Raw genomic sequence first — 5895 nt, 5'->3', positions numbered from 1 at the left:
GCCTTGACTTTCAAGAACATCATCTGTTAACCCTGCACAATGAATATTGTCGCTAGTGTACCTCCAACATATGAACAGGGGGAGACCATTAAGCCCCTCAGGCCTGCTGTACCATTTGAATACATCATTATTCATTCTCCCTCAGTGTTAACTGACCCTGAACCACTGAGTTTTTTGTGGGAGTTTTTTTGTTCCTTCATTGTATAAAAATGTGTTTCCAATTTCACCTTGACTTTAAGGTTACGCCCGCTTGTTTTGGATTCCCCTCGCAGAGGCCAGAATTCCTAATTACTCTTAAATCCTGTTAATATTTAAAAACCCTGATCGGATCAACCTTCAATCTTCTAAACTCAAGGCAGAATCTGACATATTTTAACCTTCCAAGGGCCCTGGTCTCAGTCTCTGGGAAAAGGAAATGGTTCAGCTAATGATCGGGCAGCTTGCGTCTTCAATCATGGATGTAGATTGGCCAAATTGAGACAGAATGAAAGGATGGTGCCTTACTTAGCAGACTGTAGTCCAATTACTACATCCAGACATCTATTTCATCAGAGGATGGTAGCAAGTGTCTCAATCATATCAAATCTCAAATCTGCACCTTCCTTTCAATTCTAGGAACTCACATCAGCCATACTGCTACAAAAAAGTATGGAAATTAAGTTGTAATTCCAGCAATGGCCAAATATTTAATTTACTTTGTTCTGCAAGATTAAGGGTACTGACTTCAAATAAAGCACCATGGGGTTGTTGGGACTTGTGAAACTATCATCGAAAGCAGTTAAAAACTGCAGATGCTGGTGTGGAAAATTAAGTTACAACAACAATGGCTGGCAACTCTTGTCAGCAAAAATGGAAACAAGGCCTCATTGCACAACCGCTGATCTCATTCAGGAAAGAGACTAATCTAACCTTATGTCAGTTTCATAAACACTGCATTCACGGCCTTGGCCACAGGATGAAACAAAGACAAGTTACCATGACAAATATCAAAACACAAGCTACATTGACATATTATGCTAATGAAAGAGACAGGTTTGTATTGGATAAGAAAAAGCAAAAAACTATGCTGTGACTGGTGGACTATGTATGCAAATGAAGGATTAGAAAGTTGCTTGTTTCTCATTTGCTGTAATTAACTATAACTGCTAATTATCTGCATGAATTAATAGAACATCAGAGTGAAATTCAGTGTGTCTGTTTCCTTGCTAGCAAATAATAAAAGCTTAGAAAATTTGAGTACATGCCGTGTATTGTCTGGTTAATCCTCAACAAAGGCACAAGAAGAATAAAACGGGATGGACCACTTGCATTGACCTAGGCACTGGTCAAGGCATAGTTTGCCCTGTCAACCCTGCAAAGTCCTCCTCCTTACAATATCTCAGGACTTGTGTCAAAGTTGGGAAAGGTGTCTCACTGACAAGTCAAACAAGATTCTGGCATTCACCGAATCATATTTTACAACCAATGTCCCAGACACCTCCATCCCAGGGCATGCTCCTGTCCCAGAAGTGATGGCACAATGGGTGGCACGGTAGCACAGCGGTTAGCACTACTGCTTCACAGCTCCAGGGACCTGGGTTCGATTCCCGGCTCAGGTCACTGTCTGTGTGGAGTTTGGACATTCTCTTCATGTCTGCGTGGGTTTCCTCCGGGTGCCCCGGTTTCCTCCCACAGTCCAAAGATGTGTGGGTTAGGTTGATTGGCCATGCTAAAAATAAATGCCCCTTCGTGTCCAGGGATGTGTAGGTTAGAGGGATTAGTGGCTATAATATGTAGGGATATGGGGGTAGGGCCTAGGTAGGATTGTGGTCGGTGCAAACTCAATGGGCCAAATGGCCTCCTTCTGCACTGTAGGGTTTCTATGATTAAAACATTGAGGGGACTAACAAAGAAGACCTCGTCTTCACCAATCTACCTGTCCCAGATGCATCTGTCCATGAGAATAGTGGTAGGAATGATCACCACACAACCCTTGTAGAGATAAAGTTCTATCTTCCCTACTGGTGACGTCCTCCATTATATTGTTCAAATTACGTGGGATAGATTCAAATTAAATCTCACAGTTCAAGCTGGACATCCATGAGACACTGTATGTGAGTAATCAGCAGCAGCAGAATTGTTATTCAACCGAACTCTGTAATCTTGTGACCCAGTGTATCCTTCATGGACCATTCCATTTAATTATGTCTGTTCCAACCTGGAGTGTGGGAGAGCATTGCCAGGAGCAGCACCAGGCATATCTAAAAATAAAGCATCAACCTGGAGTCATAACTCCCACCTCCATCTCAAGGCATGCCTGGAACCATAAGGTTGTTATGATTGGTGGGTGTCAAACATCTCAGTCTCAGGACATTGAATCTTCTGATGCTCAAAAAGGTCATTCAGCAGCCCTGTCCGCCCTCTGCTAGAGCAACTCAGCTGGTTGCATTTCCCCCAGCTCTGGAAATTTGTTTTTCCCTTCTGATTCTTATCTAATTCCCTTTTAAGTATCGAGATTGAATCTGCCTGCAACACTCTCCCAGACTGCGCATTCCAGATGCTAACCACTTGCTGCACAGGAACATTCTTCTTCATGTTGCCTTTGATCCTGCTGCCATTCACCTTAACTCCGTTCTCTGCTTTCTTGATCCTTCTGTCAATAGGAACAATCCTCTTTGCAAGAGTTCCTTAGGGTAGCATCCTCGGTCAACCATCTTCAACTGTTTTGTCAGAGATCTTTACCATAAGGTCAGAAGTAGGGTTGTTCACAGATATTTGCAGTGTTCAGTACCATTCACAACTCCTTAGATAATGAAGCTGTACTAGGCAATGACTATCTCCAACAAAAGAGAATCTAAGCATCTCCCCTTACGTTCAATATTGTTACCATCACTATCACGGGGTTACAATTTTTCTCAAAACTTAACTAGACCAGCCACAAATATATTGTGGCTACAACAGTAGGTCAGGTGCTGGGAATTCTGGTGTGGCTATCTCACCTCCTGGATCTTCAAATCCATAAGACACAAGTCAGATGGTTGATAGAATTCATCCCACTTGCCTGGATGTGTATAGTTCCAACAAAACTCAAGAAGCTCAAGGCCATCCAAAACAAATCAACTTGTTCGATTAACACCCCATACACCACCTTAAACAACCATTCCTTCTACCATGAGCACACAGTAACAGAAGTGTGCACCATTTCCAGGATGCACTACAGCAACTCACCAAGGTTCGTTTGATAGCACTTTCCAAACTAGTGACCTCTACCACCTAGAAGGATAAGGGCAACAGATCATAGATCATAGAACCCTGCAGTGCAGAAGGAGGACCCTCGGCCCATTGAGTCTGCAATCCCACCTACAACAGACATAAGAATACCACAACCTGCAAACCAAGCCACACACCACCCTGACTTGGAACTATATCACCAATCCTTTACCATCATTGGGTCAAACTCCCGGAATCCAATTCCTAACAGCACTCTAGATCCATGTACCTACACCACACCGACTGCAATGGTTCAAGAACACTCTCAAGAGCAATTTGAGATGGACAGGAAATGCTGCTCACATCAAGAAATGCTGCTCATGAAATTTTTTTTAAAACTCCTGTGGGCTGCTTTGGGTGGAAAGGAATTGTTCCAGTGAAGAATCTGCTGCCTCAAACAGCCTGACGGCCAACATTGTGCTGTCAGTACCAAAGAACGAGAGGCAAGTAAGGAAAATCTGGCAAAAACCAATGAGTCATATGGTTCCACACCTTTCAAAACTCACACTAATTTATTTGGCCTAGTCATCATTTGACAAGCGTGCTCATCGTTGTCTCTTAATAAAATTGATTTTCCTGGGGAGTTCAGAAGGGAGGACTGCTGCAGTAAATTAAAACTAAATTTCTGACATAAGCAAAACAAGCTGCTGTGTAGATCTGTTGCTTTTTCAATTAACTATTTCTTTCCGGTATATACAGGGAGCAACAATTTATCTCCGTCTCGCTATGCAGTCCAGTCTGGAGGGGCAGTCCAGAGAGAGCACTGCACTGGTCAGGGGGCAGTCCAGAGAGAGCACTGCACTGGTCAGGGGGCAGTCCAGAGAGAGCACTGCACTGGTCAGGGGGCAGTCCAGAGAGAGCACTGCACTGGTCTGAGGGCAGTCCAGAGAGAGCACTGCACTGGTCTGAGGGGCAGTCCAGAGAGAGCACTGCACTGGTCAGGGGGCAGTCCAGAGAGAGCGCTGCACTGGTCAGGGGGCAGTCCAGAGAGAGCACTGCACTGGTCTGAGGGGCAGTCCAGAGAGAGCACTGCACTGGTCAGGGGGCAGTCCAGAGAGAGCACTGCACTGATCAGGGGGCAGTCCAGAGAGAGCACTGCACTGGTCAGGGGGCAGTCCAGAGAGAGCACTGCACTGGTCTGAGGGGCAGTCCAGAGAGAGCACTGCACTGGTCAGGGGGCAGTCCAGAGAGAGCACTGCACTGGTCTGAGGGACAGTCCAGAGAGAGCACTGCACTGGTCAGGGGGCAGTCCAGAGAGAGCACTGCACTGGTCTGAGGGACAGTCCAGAGAGAGCACTGCACTGGTCAGGGGGCAGTCCAGAGAGAGCACTGCACTGGTCTGAGGGACAGTCCAGAGAGAGCGCTGCACTGGTCAGAGGGCAGTCCAGAGAGAGCACTGCACTGGTCTGAGGGACAGTCCAGAGAGAGCACTGCACTGGTCAGGGGGCAGTCCAGAGAGAGCACTGCACTGGTCAGGGGGCAGTCCAGAGAGAGCACTGCACTGGTCAGGGGGCAGTCCAGAGAGAGCACTGCACTGGTCAGGGGGCAGTCCAGAGAGAGCACTGCACTGGTCAGGGGGCAGTCCAGAGAGAGCACTGCACTGGTCAGGGGGCAGTCCAGAGAGAGCGCTGCACTGGTCTGAGGGACAGTCCAGAGAGAGCGCTGCACTGGTCTGAGGGGCAGTCCAGAGAGAGCACTGCACCGGTCTGAGGGCAGTCCAGAGAGAGCACTGCACCGGTCAGGGGGCAGTCCAGAGAGAGCACTGCACCGGTCAGGGGGCAGTCCAGAGAGAGCACTGCACTGGTCAGGGGGCAGTCCAGAGAGAGCACTGCACTGGTCAGGGGGCAGTCCAGAGAGAGCACTGCACTGGTCAGGGGGCAGTCCAGAGAGAGCGCTGCACTGGTCAGGGGGCAGTCCAGAGAGAGCACTGCACTGGTCAGGGGGCAGTCCAGAGAGAGCACTGCACTGGTCAGGGGGCAGTCCAGAGAGAGCACTGCACTGGTCTGAGGGACAGTCCAGAGAGAGCACTGCACTGGTCAGGGGGCAGTCCAGAGAGAGCACTGCACTGGTCAGGGGGCAGTCCAGAGAGAGCACTGCACTGGTCTGAGGGACAGTCCAGAGAGAGCACTGCACTGGTCAGGGGGCAGTCCAGAGAGAGCACTGCACTGGTCAGGGGGCAGTCCAGAGAGAGCACTGCACTGGTCAGAGAGGTGGTTGAGAGAGAGCGCTGCACTGGTCAGAGAGGTGGTTGAGAGAGAGCACTGCACTGGTCAGAGAGGTGGTTGAGAGAGAGCGCTGCACTGACAGAAGCAATGCTATTAAACCAAAGTAAAACATTTTAATATTTTGAAGGTCTAAGCCATTAACTTGACTGGTTCCCATTCACTAATCTTTCAGAAAGGAGCCACAATACTTTTCTGTTTACCCTGCTGGAAATGTAAATTGAATTCCAAATGTTTTCAAATGTCTGGATATGTTTCCTTGCAATCCACTTGGAACTTTTTTTGAAGTTTGACCACATTGCAGTGGAAGACGTGACTTTTGGCAGGCACCTTTAAGGCTTATGTTCATTTAAAGTTATTAGCTTTTTTATAAAATCTATATGATAAAAATGACACTTGTGTGACACATGTGAAACTATAACTA

The sequence above is a fragment of the Carcharhinus amblyrhynchos genome, chromosome 14 (assembly GCF_965287045.1).
Source record: "Carcharhinus amblyrhynchos chromosome 14, sCarAmb.v2.hapA, whole genome shotgun sequence".
NCBI classification, from domain to species: Eukaryota; Metazoa; Chordata; class Chondrichthyes; order Carcharhiniformes; family Carcharhinidae; genus Carcharhinus; species Carcharhinus amblyrhynchos.
This window is presented reverse-complemented; position numbering follows the sequence as displayed.